Consider the following 17,119-nt stretch of genomic DNA (forward strand, 5'->3'; position numbering starts at 1 on the left):
TACAGCTGAAGCATATTGGGTCTGAGTCCTCATGACAAGTTGAATAAAATGTGCAAAATTGGGAGCTAATGAAAGCCATGTGACCCGATATATTGTTTTGTATGCAGAATTTAACATGCATAAAATAAACTTTTCACTATGCCTACAAACAAAATCTAGAGGCTTTAGCCTCCTAATGGTAGTTTAAGCTGATTCCTTTAGGACACGTAAGTTTTTTGTGTAAGAGGGTCTGCTGTGGCCAAACACAGAGCAAGTGTGGATGGTGAACTATATGTGATGTGTGGGGAGTATTCTAAGAACTGCATATGCAGAAATAAAGTAGGAAATTAAATCCTTAGGTTGTAAAGAAACAGAGGGAATCTGAGAAAGAAACATAGAAACAGAATCAATGTTGGTTAACTCCAAACCTAACCATCAATTTAGAATAGGATGGACTCAAACTCTTCATAAGAAAAGAACTTCCCCACCCTATTTGATGAGCCCCTCAAAGAGAGTAATGGCTTGCAAGGCATTTCAACTCACCTCCTTCACCAAGCACGAACCTTCCTGTCCTGGAAATATCACCATGTTTATGAGTTTGGGGGCACACAGCCAACCTGGATGAGGCCCAGGTCCCACTGCATACTGACCATGTAACTCAGGACTCTTTCTCATACATGGTTCTTCTTTATCAGATCTTGAAGTCCCATGATTTCTAAATTGTTACAAAAATAACATGAGATTAATGAAAAGATCCATTCCTGAGACGCTTTTCTAAACATTTATGTCACAGGAATCTACAGCGCCCTGACTAGAGGAGCCACCCTACATGTGTGACTCAGATTGGGTATGTTATCAGATGCCCACTTGCCAGGTCAGCCCACCAGCTGTGATGTAATTCTCTACCTGAATCCCCAACCTCAGAGATGAGACACACTGGAAATGCCTCCTTACTCAGTGGAAATTAAGGTGGGGGTGGTAGAGGAAGCAGACAGGTTAAAATAATTTCTCTCGAATATTCTGGACTGAGAGTGATCTATTTCCTTCCAAACTCCAGGGTCCAGGGGTAAACTGGTCAGTCGAGCTTCTGTCAAGCATCTCCTCTTCCTTCCTCGGTTTGGTTTCTCTTTCACTTCCTGCCCTCTCCTCCAGTAGCTCCCCACCCCCCGCCCTGTGGCCAGCTGCTAGGCTGCTACCGTACCTTGAGCATCACCTGCTGGCAGCTTCCAGGGATCACGCCGGAACGCGACCGCCAAGCCTTGCCTAGCTGCAGCCTCTATTTTTACCCGGAGTAAAAGCAAGGGCAAGTTCTTTTCAGAGCTGCTCTTGATTTTTGCCCCCTTTTGGCAGCTAAAGAATTCAGAGAGCAGGGGGGTGGGGGAGGGAGGAATCACTGTTCAAAGTAAGTGCAGCTGGGAATCTCTAAACCACTCCTCAGTTCCAGGGCCGAAAGAACAGCCAGTGTCAGGGACCAGGATGTGGATCTTCGGGCTGGCTGCTGGGCAGAGAGAGGCGCGCCAGGAACTTGGATGCCCCACGCGGAGTTGGGCCCTACCAGCTACTGTGCTAGACTGTGGTTCGCTGCCATTGCAGTTCCCACCTAGTGCAGTAAGCCTGATTGTCCACTTCACAAAGCGCCCAGCTCCTGGCTGGAGCATTTGTAAGGCTTTGTTCTGGCCTAGAGGAGCTGCCCCTGGAGAACCCGGCTGAGCAGCTTGCTGCGACAAGAAGCTGGGAGGGAAACCGTGGTACCTTATTTTACTGTAATTGCAGAAGGCATGATGTGCCAGAGATTTATATTTAGAAGTTGTATGTTTCTACTTTTATGTAAATGGAGCAATTAGGGCTTGTCTTGCTGCTGCTAACTCCAAGGGCTTGTGCCTTGCTGGAGAGATGGTGTTTTCAATCACTTAGAGAGCTGGTCAGAAACAAAGTTCTTTTAAGGATAAGAGCTCAATGGTGCAACCAGGGAAGAGATCAGTGTCCTTGTTCCTCCTAGAGGCCTGTGGTGACACACAACTTAGTGAACAGCTAACATGTAGTGGTGTTTACCTGTGGCAGCAGCTGTCCCTATATGAAGTTAGCATAGAGCAAGAGCAAGAATGTTCATTTTTCTTCTCAAACATTAATTGCTATTAATTGGTCTCTTTGCTCACTACTTCTGGAACAAGAAGACAGCCCTAGAAAAAGGGGCTGTTTTTTATGGCTCTGTTATTTTAGCTGCAGCACATGTATTGCTGTTATTCACTGAAAAAGACAGGCCAGGAGACATGAACATCCCTAGTCGGTGACTATGAAGTTGTTCTCTGATTCAGCTGAAATAGTACCAGGCTAGGGGTTTAGAGCACAGACTAGGCTGCTGACAGCTTAGGGTGTTTTAGTTCTTTCCTATGAAAAATCTGTTTTCAAAAAAAGCATGATTTCTGGTTCATCTTTTCTGGGAAGATGATCTGTGACTATGGAGAGAAATAAAAAAATTAAAATAATAAAAAAAAAACTCCAGGTATTCACAGCAGTTGACAAGTTATTCAGGGCTTAAGGAAGGAAAACCTTGCCTAGGTAGTGATTGGTGACTGCCTTCAGGGGAAGCAAAGAATCCAGAAAACATGGGCAGAATCAGAGTGGTATTTGCTACAAGGAGATTTTGGGAGTCTCATCAAATGGTTTAGATTGAATAAGGGATTGGCAAACTCTGAGTATTTCCTGGACAGCTGGCTATATGTAGAGAGATTTGGGACAAAGAAGGGTCAGTATTTTACATTCAAAATTGTACTGGGAAGCTGTTTGCTTTTAAGTTAAATCAATGAACAAATAGAGCTAAACAGAGAGAGAGATATTAAAATTCCTCCAGAATTAGTAGAAACCAGTCAAAAAATAGTTAACCCAAAATTGTCTTCCTAACCTCATATTTCTCTGAAAATTACTTGTATATCCTACAAGGTCTTGTGCTGTGAATGAGTGCTCTGTGTTCAGAGGATTTGGAAATGCTTTATCTGAACAGAGGGAACCCAGATGCTACAACTAAAATGATTAGGAAAAGAAAAAAAAGTAAACTGTTATCCTTCAGTCTAGAGCAGTGGTTCTCAGTGGGGGTGATTTTTCTTTCCAGTAGATATTTGATAATATCAGAAGACATTTTTACTTGGCATAAAAAGATTTAAAGGAGCTCCTGGCATCTAGTGGACAGAGACCAGGGTGCTACTAAATATCCTACAGCGCACAGAACAGCCTACACAACAGATAAATTATCTGGCTAAATGTTGTGTGTCCCAGAGTTGAGAAACCCTGATTTAGAGTTATGATTTCAAATTTTCACAGAATTCCTTTTTTATCCATGTCCCAAAGGGCCTTGACAACTATGAAAAATAGCAATTCAAGTGATTCTGCTTGTGTCTGTGTCTTGTGCTTCCTGAATAATGAAGACTCACACCACATAGTAGATACTGATAAAGTAAGAGTACCTTTTTGACAACATTGCTGTTTTCCCAACCAACTTTCCATCATGGTCTCAGTTCATTTCCTGTTGGCTTTGTGTTCTAACGAAAAGAAGAGTCTTGGTGATCAGCAACAATTAGATGAGCTGGCCAACACCTGAGTTGTTAGAAAGCAACAGATTTATGGAAAAAAATAAGTGAATGAGAACTGAGTTATTCATTTTAGCAACTCAGTAGCAGATAAATTCATGCAATAGAGAATTCCCAAAAGTAAAATTCACAAAAGTGAGATTACCATGCCTTTCTCTCAGAGCAAACAAATACGGTGTAGCTTGGTTTTATTTGTTTAATGTGTTAGGGGATATCCAAAGAGATAAAACAGAATGCTTGCTAAATCCTAATGCACCTTCCAAGCGAGATTATATTCTCCAAACTTCCTCTTTAAAAGGAAGTGGTATGACTGTTGAAGGAAGGCCATGCTCTTTCAGGTATTGCTCTCCTGTGAGTGCTGGGGAAGCTATAATGAAGGATCCCATATCATGGAAAATAATAAAAATAATAAAAAATATTAGTGAAACACACAAAAGAGAATTTGCCTGGGTCAAAGTAGCTTAAATGTGAAATGCCATCCCCTGTATGATTAGGCTAACTTCCCTGATTCATCACTTAGTCCCTGAGTGACTTGGGTCATCCAGGAGAGGGTCAGTCAGAGACTACTGCAAGATGAAGAGAGCCATGAGGGGAATGTATTAGACACTCTAACACCATCTCATTAACTGTAACATGTGAATCAGTCTCCTCAGGTAAATGATCATTTTGGAATTAAACACCTCAATCAACTTCCAAACGATTTAGAAACACCTGGATTTCTTCCCAAGAACTAACTATTTAGCACTTGTGAAAATCTCAATATGTAGAGAAAAATAGTTGATAATAATCTCTACAAAAGAACATATATTAAAACGACAACAACAAGAACAAGTCTAACAATAACTCAAATGGATAACTATCACCTCAAAGTTTTTCCTGACCAACATATATTCAAAATTGATTATCATAGCTCATTTATAATCCAATCAGAAAACATCTTCCACAGCAGTTGATCTTCCTCTTGCCCCAGAAGATTATGAGAGGTACTCACAAAAGAACATGTAATAGCTATTATAAATGTTTTTCTCACCTGGTTTCTTGTGGGTAATTAGTTCCACGTTGCTGACTGGAGGACATATAGGTTTAGCATTTAGATTCTGTTGGACTTAGATAAGAGAGCAGAAATCCAGTTTTGTCTATCCACAAAGATATCCCATGACCTGTTCCCAAATTGTAGCTTCAGAGGGGAAGACAGAATAGGCTGGAGGCAGTCCTATGTGTATTTTTTTATCAGTGAATTGCTGCCTCCCTCATGTGCTGATAGAAAGAGTCCAAAGGTTCTGCCCTCTGCTGAAACGCCTCTGAGGCATGTCCAGGCCCGCACCATGGAGCGCTGTTGTTCCAGGCTCTGTGTACTTTCATGTACACTGACAGTTCGCTTTGGCAGTGGTTCAGCTCAGTTAGTAAATATTTCCAGGTGCCCCACTCTAATTTTAGGAAAGTGAAGTTTGCAAAAGTGAAATAGCAAGCAGGACTTCTGTTCATTTTTATCAGCTTGAAAAGAAAATTAATTAAGCACAATATTCTAAGTGTTTAATTGGAACCACTGGATTCTACAACTAGTCTTGAACTTTCAAAAAAAAATAAAATCCCAAAAACTTATGGCCACAGTCCCTTTTTCTATTAAGGAAGAACAAGTTTCAGAAAACCTCTTTCCCAAAGATCAGGAGTTAATTTGTGATGACTAAATAAAGAGGGGCAGAAAGCCAATCATGTAATTTTGGCCATTTCCAACATCATTTAACTATAAAATGAGAATAATTAAAATGGTGTTCCCTGTAGGAAAAAATCCACCCAGTAAGTTCCCAAAATTTCAAGGAGCTTTTGTTTTATTAGATGCTGTTAGCTTCATGTTAGTCACAGGGAAAAGTAATGCCCACATACACACGCACAACTAAATGTAGTCAGTTTGCTCAGCTGCTGCTGATGTCACTGCTGCCCACTTGGAGTGAGTTACTGTAATAATCCCCCTTTCATTAATCATAGACTGGAGGAAGCAGAAAGTGGGTGACATCATTAGGCAAAGGACTGGCTAACTCATGCTCCAATTTACTCAGCTTTATTATAACATTTCTCAAGTGTCATATGAAAGCGATTACCATTTCACACTTTCCCCCTCTGAGCAATCATCTCTAACGTTTGATCCAAATTCTCATAGAGAAGCTTAGTTTTTTGATGAAGGGCTAGAAAGGCCAAATCTCACCAAGGGTGCTTGTCCCAAGAAGCCAGTTCTTCCACAGAACAGCTTCTTCCTGAACTTTAGAACTACATCATCCCAAATTACTCCTGGTTTGCTCTGGCCCTGGTGCCATATAACTGAAGAGGGCAGCCCATTATAAAGACAACCCAAATAATATGGGTGGACACAGCTACCTATGGACTCATGGTTACCAAGGGTGCAAGCTCTGCACCCCACGGGTCTGAAATATGAAGTAGTCCATTTGAAGATATGCTTAAAGGTAGTTGTTAAGTGTGTGATTCTGCAGCTAGACTGTTCAAATTCAGCATTTACCTCTTTTTTATATCTGATAAATAGCTGAAAAAGTAGAATCTCTATAATGTACATGTATCAGAAAAAAAAAAAATGTGTTCTTACCACAGTCCGAGCTATCCTTCATCCTCTTAAATTAGCATCTTGCAGCCCTTGCAAAAGCAATTTTATGGATGTCTTCACTCATCGCTTTATGTGCAGTCAATCCTGAGGGTATTTTAAGGAGTCAAAATAAAGCTTACTTGGGCGTGTGTGAGAGACTGAATGGAAGACCAAAAGAAAAGGCTTGGCTTTGTAATATTTAGATAGTAATGAAACTGGCTCAGCTAAGGCACAGTGCAGTAATTACACAGGATAATTTATTACTTGGGTTCACCTTTGCTCAGTATTGAATTATAAGCACTCTAGTAGGTGAGTGGCTTGGCTTCCCAAATGATCAGCTGGTGCAGGAAGGAACTGCCAGATCATGTTACATGGTAATTAAAATATTAATACAATACATAGCAACTTCAGGATCTCCAAACTGATAGCTTATTTAAGACAGCAAAAGACACCGGGATATCTGCTGTGACTTAGCTGATATCATGAAGAACAACATGCACATTAAAGAAGCAAAGTAGGAGTTCAGGTGGAGTTTGTGGCTGTGTTATGTTGTAGGTGTGAATTTGACCACTTCCATGAACCTGTTTATGGTCAATAAAGCCAAGTTATTGAATTGAGTGATGTTTTGTTCCATTCTTCTCCAATTAAGGGGGACTCCTGATTTCTAGCAGCTGCCTAGGTAGAAAAGTAATATGACCACTAGAGAAAGTGAGACACCTCAAGATAGAATCCTACTGACTTATGGAGCATCCATGACCTAGGTGAATGAGCTATTGAGCAAGTAGGAAGAGGCTGTGGCACTCTCTTCTGATGCATCAGAAAGAAAGCCTATTAAGTTAGCAATAAGGGGCATCTTCTCTCCCTACCAAAATTGTTGCTTCTAAATGACATCCATCCTAATTTTAAAAGTAACACACAGTCTTTGAATAAAATGTGGAAAATATAAATGAATAGTAAACTTGTATAGCCACTGTGGAAAACAGTATGGAGGCTTCCCAAAAAATGAAGAACAGAGTTACCATATGACCAAGCAACCCCTCTTCTGGGTATGTACAAGAAAAAATAGAAAACATGGAATCACAAAGATATATGCACCCCTATATTCATTGCAGCATTATTTATGGTGGCCAACTAAAGTGTCCTTCGATAGATGATTGGATAAAGAAGATGTGATACATATATACAGTGGAATACTACTCATCCATAATAAAGATAAAATACTGCCATTTGTAACAACATGGATAAATCCTTAGAATATTATGCTAAGCAAAATAAGTCAGAAAAAGTCAAGAACCATATGATTTGACTCATACGTGGGATATTAAACTGGAAGTAACAAATGAACAAATAATAAAAACAAACAAAAACCCATAGGCAGACAACAGTATGGTGGTTACCAGAAGAAAGTGGGTTGGGGATATTGTAAAAACAGTCTACTGTTATTGTACATTAAAGTTGTTTGAAAAGTTTCGCAATCATAAATAATACGAGAGACATTTTTATATTTTCAGTGCATCTTCGAGTGTTTTCTTAAGGCAAATTCCTAGAAGTTTAATTATTGGATTTAAGTGTATGGACATATTTAAGATATTATATATATTGCCAAATTACCCCCTAGAAGGTTTGTATTACAACCAATAGTGTAAGGGCATGGCTCTTTCCACATGTTCTGGCTGGATGATATCATAAATTTTCTCCCAGGTCAAATATAGTGTATGTTTTGTTTTAACTTGAACTTTTAATTAGTTAAGATAAAACATTTTTATTGTCCATTTGCACTTTATTATGACTAGCTGTTCATATCTTTTGTCCATTGTTTATGTCTTTATTTGAAGACTATACTCATATACTTTATATTTTTTAAAAAAACTATATATATATGTGTGTGTGTGTGTGTGTGTGTGTGTGTGTGTGTGTGTATCTTTAAATGGGAACTGTTTACATTGAAATAACCCTAACTCATTGTCTGCTAAATATTATTTTAAATTGTTCCCTATTTGTTCTTTGCTTTTTCATTTTGTTTATAGTGTTTCTGACCAAAAGAATGTTTGCACTTTTATGTTTGCACCTAGTAGACTAACTAGGAATCTTCTAGGAATCTTTACGTTTATTCTGAGGCTCTTCTCTATCAGGAAATCAAATAGATATTCACCCATATTTTCCTCTATATTGGTTTTGCATTTAATTTTTTAATTTAAATATTTTTTTTTATTTCTTAATTACAGTTGACGTATAATATTACATTAATTTCAGGTGTACACCCCAGTGATTAGAAATTATATAACTTACTAAGTAATTTTTTCTGATAAATCTAGTACCATACATAGTTTTTAGAATATTAACTATATTCACTATGCTGTATGTTACATTCCATGACTATTTTGTAACTACCAATTTATACTTCTTTCACCTTTTCACCCATCTCCACCCCATTCCAGTCTGGCAACCATCAAAATGCTCTCTGTAGCTATGAATCTGTTTCTATTCTGCTTCTTCATTTATCTATTTTTTATTTTTTTTAGATTCATTTGTTGATGAATGTATTTCCATTTTATTGTTTATATTTTTATCTTTTTTTCTTCTCCTTTAATAAGACCCTTTAACATTTCATGTAATACTGGTTTGTGGTGATAAACTCCTTTAGCTTTTCCTTTTCTGGGAAGGTCTTTAAATGTCCTTCAATTATGAATGATAGTTTTTCTGGGTAGAGTAATCTTGTTTTTAGGTCCTTTCTTTTCATCACTTTGAATATTTCTTGCCAATCCCTCTGGCCTGCAAAGTTTCTGTTGGGAAATTAGTCTTATGGGAGGTTCCTTGTAGTTAACTGCTTTTCTCTTGCTGCTTTTAAGATTCTCTTTTTGTCTTAACCTTTATGCATTTAAATTATTATGTATCTTGGTGTGAGTCTCTTTGTGTTCATCTTGTTTAGAACTGTACATGCTTCCTAGACTTGCATTTCTATTTCCTATACCAGGTTATGGAAGTTTTCTGCCATTATTTTATCAAGTAGGTTTTCAATCTCTTGCGCTTTCTCTTCTCCTTCTGGCACCCCCATGATGCAAATGTTGGTATGCTTGAAGTTGTCCCAGAGGCTCCTTACACTACCTTCATTTTTTTTAAATTCACTTTTCTTTTTTCTGTTTTGATTGGGTATTTTTTGCTTCTAGGTTTTATTTACTCTACTGTTTTATCTAGTTTATTGTTGATTCCATGTAAATTATTCTATACTTCAGTTAGTGTATCCTTCATTTCTGACTGGTTCTTTTTTATGGTTTCCATATCCCTTTTATGCTGTTAAAATTCTAAGTTCAACTACTTTTCCCCTAAGTTCATTGAAAATCCTTATAACCAGTGTTTTGAACTCTACATCTAGTAGATTGTCTTCATTTTGTTTAGTTCTTTCACTGGAGTTTTGTTCTGTTCTTTCATTTGGGATATTTTTCTTTGTTTCCTCATTTTGGCAGCTCCTCTGTGTTTGTTTCTGTGTATTAGGTAGAGCTGCTATGTCTGCTAGGATTGGTACAGTGGCCTAATGTAGTAGGTGTCCAGTAGGGTCCAGTAACTTCGCATCCCTGTTCACCCATGCTGGGTACTCCAGGTACACCCCCACCACTTATGTGGGTGGTGTACATCCTCCTGTATTAGATGAACATTGGTTGCTGTTATCACATCAGTGGGAAGAATTTACCCCCAGGCTGATTCCCAGGTTGATCAGCTACAAGGACTGACTGGGAACACTGACCCCCATGGAAGATCAGCCATGCAGGGGCCTACCCCACAGAGCAGGACTTACTTCAGTGGGGCTCTGCTGCCTGCTGAGTCGACCCTTTAAGTGTATTGCTGTGAATGTAATTGGGTGGCGCGTCAACGTGGTCTGAATCTGTTCTCCAGGTGAGCTGGCTCTGAGCCTCCAAAGAGGAGCAAGCCAAGGTCAGCCACCACCTGTGTGTGCACAGAGGCACCCAGATTGAGCTACAAATTATTCCACAGATGGCTGCTACTTGTGCTGATTTTAGAGTTTCTAAGGCAAGGCCCAGCTGTGAACAAAGTCCAGCTGCTGCTAGTGCCGGGCTTGCGACCACTTAGCAAGAGGTATAGGGCATGCTGAGGCCTGATGCTGCTTGTTTGAGAGATGTTAGGAAAATCTAACGCATGGATCAAGACAGATCATTTGTATAGAAAATCCATTAAAAACAGCTTGGGTGGAACCACAGGTTTAGTGGGGCAGGGTCGCAGGGGATCTCTAGTGCTGTGCTGTGTTAGCCAGGCTGATGGAGATGCAGATATGGTGCCCACTCTGTGTAGGGAGTGCTAATCAAAAAAAGAAAGGCCTTGCCAGCACTTTTGTCTGGGAGAAAGCTGTGACTCTAGCTCTTTCCATGAAACCAGACTATTCAGTTCCTCCTTGTAAGTCCCTAGTACCTTGTGAGCTGCTATGTCGGCTCTAGAGCTCAGAGTAAGTGAGTCAGGAAAAGTCCATGTGCAGGCCCTTTAAAAGAAATTGTGTGGGACTCAAGTAGAGTCCATCTCACTCAGCCTCAATTCCTGCTTTTTTTTTTTTCTTTTTTTCAACCGCATGATAATTTTATTTTTAATTGTCTAAGGAACTGGCATAACTTTTTTTTTTTATAGCAGTCACACTATTTTACATTCCCACCAAAAAAGCACAACAACATAGATATACTAGACTACTGAATTGTACTTTCTTTTATTTTTAACTTATCATTACTGTTAAAAGTATTACAGATGCTCCTCCTTCATTCCCCCATTGAAACCCTCATCCTCTCTTCTGCACCCCCTGCCTTCATTACACTATTGTCTGTGTTCATTGCTTATACATATATGCACATATGTTCTTTGGTTTATCTCCTCCCACTCTCCCAAAACCCTCTTCCCTCTGGGGTTTGTCAATTTGTTCCCTATTTCCATGTCTCCAGAACTATTTTGTTCATCAGTTTAATTTGTTCATTAGATTCTGCAAATAAATGAGATCATGTGATACTTGTATTTCTCTGACTAGTTTATTTTGCTTAGCATAATATTCTCCAGGTCCATCAATTCCATGTGTTCTCAGAGAGTAAGAGATCTTTTTTTCTTATAGCTGCATAGTACTTCATTGTGTAAATGTACCACAGCTTTTCCATCCACTCATCTACTGATGGACACTTGGGCTATTTCCAGATCTTAGGTAATGTAAATAGTACTGCTATCAACAAAGGGGGTGCATATATTCCTTCTGATTGATGTTTTAAGAGTCTTAGGATGTATCCCTAGAAGTGGATACGTGCCGGGTCAAATGGTAGTTCCATTTTTAATTATTTGAGGAAACACAATATTTTTTTCCATAGTGGCTGCACCAATCTACATTCCCAGCAGCAGTGTACTAGAGCCCCCTTTTCTCCACATCCACACCAGCACTTGTTATTTGATGATTTATTGATGGCAGTCATTCTGACAGATATGAGGTGATACCTCATAGTCATTTTAATTTATATCTCCCTGATGAACATGTTTTCATATGTCTCTTGGCCATTTGTATTTTCTTTTTTGGAGAAGTGTCTCTTTAGGTCCTCTGACCATTTTTAATTGGATTGCTTACCTTCCTTCTGTTGAGTTGTATGTGTACTTTATATATTTTAGAAATTAACCCCAGGAAATGTAGGCAGCAAAATCTCAAACATCACATGTAGTTGAATTTTTACTGATACATTGCCAAGGTAAAAGAAACAATTGAAAAATAAATAAATAGGATTACATCAAACTAAAAAATGTCCTGCTTGTTTTGTTTTGTTTTGTTTTGTTTTGTTTTGTTTTTTTATCCTCACCTGAGGACATTTTTCCATTTTTTGTTCAGAGAGAGTGGGAGGGAGAAAGAGAGAGAGAGAGAAACATCAATGTGAAAGGGACACATCGAGTGCCTGCCACCCGCACAACACCCGCATAACCCAACCAGGGTTGGGGACAAACTGCAACCGAGGTACGCGCCCTTAGCAGGAACCAAACCTGGGTTTCTCTGGACCACAGTCCAACACTCTAACTGCTGAGCCAAACTGGCTAGGGTTGTCTTGCTTGTTTTTACAGCCAGAAGTAATGGGGACTTCTCTTAACAACACTGGAACTCTGGTCTTGGGTGATGGGTATGAGGCTGACACCACTTGCTTCTCAGGGAGGACCTCAATAGCCATGATATACCTCCCAATTTTTATCTGCCACACGTGGGTGTGGGATTAGCCTGTTCTGTGTCTCTACCCTTCTTACCAATCTCAATGTGGCTTCTTATTTAAATCCCTAGTTTTAGACTTCCATTAAGTTAGATTTCAGGCAATTCTGAATGATGGTTGTTTCGTAGTTTTGTTTTACATTTGTTGGAGGATGTGAGCACTGTATTTACCTACACCATCATTTTGAGTGGAAGCCCTAGCATTTTATTTTTTATTTTAAAATATCTGGAATATATTTTGGCATATAGAACAAGAAAGAACTAGGACTTTTTAAATATTTTTAACAGATTTAATTAGTATAATTTATTAATTTTCCCTTTTGGAATGCCATTTTTATCACTGATTGAAGGTGTACAACTATAAGCATTGTACTTTGTTTTCCTGTTACCTGTTGCTGAACTTTTTATTCTATTTCATTCATAGTTTTTCAATTTTAATATTGTTCTTTTAACTTTTATTATTTTTAAATTTTTAAAAATTTTATGCTCTACATTTCCAGAACTTATAACTGGAAGTTTGTACCTTTGACCACCTCCACTCATTTCACCCACTCTATTCTCCTGCCTCTGCCAAACAGCCAACCTGTTCTTGGCATCTATAAGCTGGGTGGGTTTTTAATTTTTATTCTTTTGGATTTCACATAAAAGTGAGATCATACAGTTTTTGTCTTACTCTGTTTGGCATTTTATTTAACATAATGACCTCAAGTTCTATTCATGTTGTTGCAAATGGCAGGAGTTCTTTTTTATATCTGAATAATATTCCATTGTATATATACAACATATTTTTTATACATTTATCCATTGACAAACATTTCTGTTGTTTCCATAGCTTAATTATTGTAAATAATGTTGCAATGAATATGAGGATATAGATGTCTTTTTTGGATAATGATTTTGTTTTGTTTTATTTTGTTTTTTAATCCCAAAAGTGCAATTGCTGAATCAAATAGTAGTTTTATTTTTAATTTGCTGAGGAACTTCCATACAATTTTCCATAGTGGCTGCACCAGTTTATACTCCCATTAACAGTTCACAATGTTTCCCTTTTCTTCACATTACAGAATATCTATTATCCCTTGTCTTTTTGATAACAGCCATTCAAACAGGTTAGGGGAGATATCTCTTTGTTTGTTTGTTTGTTTGTTTGTTTGTTTGTTAAGGAAATTTTGTTTTAAATCCTCACCCGAGAATATTTTTCCATTTTTCTTCAGGTAGAGTGGGAGGAAGTCAGAGAGAGAAAAACACCAATGTGAGAGGGATACATCAATTTGCTGCCTCCCACACGACCCTGACCAGGGCCATTGACGAACTGCAACTGAGGTACATAACCTTGGTTGGAATTGAATCCGTGACTCTTTGGTCCACGGGCTAATGCTCTACCTCTGAGCCAAACTTGCCAGGGTTCATTGTGTTTTCTAAAATATTAACTTTATTGGGGTGACATTGGTCAACTAAAGTATATGTTTCAAGTTTACAATTCTTTACAACATCTGGATATTGTATTGTGTATCCACCATCTCAACTCAAGTCTTCTTCTGTCACCATATATTTGACCACCTTTACCTTTAACTGCCCCCACTCTCCTCCCTCTTGTAACCACTGTATTGTTGTCTGTGTCCATGAGTTTGTTTTTTGTTGTTGTTGTTTCTCTAGATTGTTCAATTATTGCTCTCAGTTTTATATCCCACATATGAGTGAAATCATATGGTTCTTGACTTTTTCTGACTTATTTTGCTTAGCATAATATTCTCAAAATCCATCCATGTTGTTGCAAATGGCGATATTTATCCTTTTTTATGAGTGAGTAGTATTCCATTGTATATATGTACTACATCTTCTTTATCCAATCATCTATTGAAGGACACTTAGTAGAAGAAAACATAAGTAAAGTACTAAACTTATAGGCTTTGGTCTTAGAGAGGATTTTATGAATTTGAACCCAAAAGCAAGGAAAGTAAAGGCAAAATTTATGAATGATACCATATAAAACTAAAAGGTTTCTGCACAGCCAAAGAAACTACCAACAAAACAAAAGGCATCCCACCAAGAGAAAAAAGAAATTGGCAAACAACAGCTCTGACAAGGGGTTAATATAAAAAAAATATGTAAAAATGTCATATAACAACACCAAACAAACAAATAATCCAATTAAAAAGTAGGCAGAGGGCCTGAACTTCTCCCAAGAAGACATACAAATGGCCAACAGATACATGAAAATATTTTCAATTTCACTAACTATAAGGGAAATACAAATCAAAACTACAATGAGATACCACCTCATGTGTGTTAGAATGGCTATTATCAAAAAGACAATAAAAAGTGTTTGAAAACCCTGGCTGGTTTGGCTCAGCAGTTAGAGCACCAACCTGTGTTCCAGAGAGACCCGGGTTCTGTTCCTGCTAAGGGCATGTACCTCGGTTGCAGTTTGTCCCCAGCCCTGGTTGGGTTGTGCGGGTGGTAGCCACTTGATGTGTCCCTTTCATGTCGATATCTGTCTGTCTGTCTGTCTGTCTGTCTCTCTCTCTCCCCCCTCTCTCTCTCCCTCCTGCTCTATCTGAACAAAAAAATGGAAAAAAAATGTCCTTGGGTAAGGATAAACAACAGCAACAAAAAAGTGTTGGAGAGGTGTGGAGAGAAAGCAACCCTCAGTCACTGCTGGGGGGAAAATAAACTGATGCAGCCACTGTGGAAAACAGTATGGAAGCTCCCCAAAAAAGTAAGAATAATGTTATCATATGAACCATTAACCCCTTTCTGTGTATCTTCATTAATAATTGAGGTTTTGATTTACATTTTCCTGATAATTAGTGCTGCTTAACATCTTTTTATGTACCTGTTGGCTATTTGTATGTCTTTTTTGGGAAAGTGTTTATTCAGTTCCTCTGCCCATTTTCAATTGAATTTTTATTGTTATTGAGTGGTATGAGTATTTTACATATTATCAATATTAGGCCCTCATCAGATACATGATTTTCAAATATTTTCCCCATTCTATAAGAACTTTTTACATTGATGTAGTCCCACTTGTTTATTTTTGTTTCTGTGGCCTTTGCTTTTACTGTCAAATAAAATAAAATAAAAATCATTACCAAGAAGCTTAGCCCCTGTGTTTTATTCTAGGTATTTTATGGATTCAGGTGTTATGTTAAATCTGTAATCCATTTTGGGTTGATTTTTGTGTATGGTGTAAGATAGGGGTTTAGTTTCATTTTTGTGCATGTGGCTATCCAGTTTTCCCACCATTTATTTGAGTGGGTTTTTTTGTTGTTGTTGTTTCTCCTTTTTCCCCACTGATTCCCCCCTCCTCCTCCCTCCCTGCCCTGTCCCCAGCTTTGTTGTCCATGTCCATTGTTCATGCATACATGCATATAAGTTCTGTGGTTTATCTCTCCCCCCGCCCCCTCTTCTGGGGATTGTCAGTCTGTACCCCACTTCCACATCTCTGGGACTACCCCATTCCTCAGACTGTTATGTTCCTTATATTCCACAAATAATTGAGATCATATGATACTTGTGTTTCTCCGTTTGGCTTGTTTCACTTAGGATAATACTTTCCAGGTCCCTCCATGTCATCTCAAAGAACAAGAGATCTTTCTTTCTTACAGCTGCATAGTATTCCATTGTGTATATGTACCACAGCTTTTTTATCCATTCGTCTACTGATGGATATTTGGGCTGTTTCCAGATCTTAGTTACTTAGTAAATAGTGCTGCTATGAACATGGAGGTACATATATTCTTTCTGATCGGTGTTTCAGACTTCTTAGGGTATATTCCTAGAAGTGGGATCACTGGGTCAAATGGCAGTTTAATTTTTAATTTTTTGAGGTAAGGCCATGTTGTTTTCCATAGTGGCTGCACCAGTCTGCATTCCCATCAGCAGTGTATTAGAGTCCCCTTTTCTCCACACCCTCGCCACCACTTGTTGTTTTATGATTTGTTGATGGCAGCCATTCTGACAGGTGTGAGGTGATACCTCACTGTTGTTTCAATTTGCATCTCTCCGATGATTAGTGATGTTGAGAATTTCTTCATATGTCTCTTGGCCATTTGTATGTCCTGTTTGGAGAGATGTCTATTGAGTTCCTCTGCCCATTTTTTAATTGGGTTCTTTGTCTTCCTTTTGTTGAGTTGTATGAGCACTCTCTATATATTAGAGATTAACCCCTTATCTGATATATCATTGGCAATTATGCTGTGCCATACAGTGAGTTGCCTTTCTATTTTGATAATTATATCTTTTGCTGTGCAGAAGCTTTTGAGTTTGATGTAGTCCCATGTGTTCATTTTCTCCTTTGTTTCTGTTGCCTTAGGTAATCTATCAGTGAAGATTCTGCTGCGTATGATGTCTGAAATTTTGTTGCCTACAGTTTCTTCTAGGATTTCTATGGATTCATGAGTCACATTTAAGTCTTGTATCCATTTTGAGTTTATTCTTGTGTATGGTGTAAGTTGGTAGTCCAGTTTCATTTTTTTGCATGTAGCTGTCCAATTTTCCCAACACCACTTATTAAAGAGGCTGGCTGTACTCCACTGTATGCTTTTGCCACCTTTATCAAATATTAATTGAGAATATTGCTTTGGGTCAATTTCTGGGTTCTCTATTCTGTTCCATTGATCTATCTGCCTGTTCAGGTGCCAGTACCAGGCTGTTTTGATTACAGTGGCGTTGTAGTATAACCTGAAATCTGGTAATGTGATCCCTTCAACTTTGTTCTTCTTTTTCAACATTGCTGTGGCC

The sequence above is a fragment of the Molossus molossus genome, unplaced genomic scaffold, assembly GCF_014108415.1.
Source record: "Molossus molossus isolate mMolMol1 unplaced genomic scaffold, mMolMol1.p scaffold_m16_p_7, whole genome shotgun sequence".
NCBI lineage: Eukaryota > Metazoa > Chordata > Mammalia > Chiroptera > Molossidae > Molossus > Molossus molossus.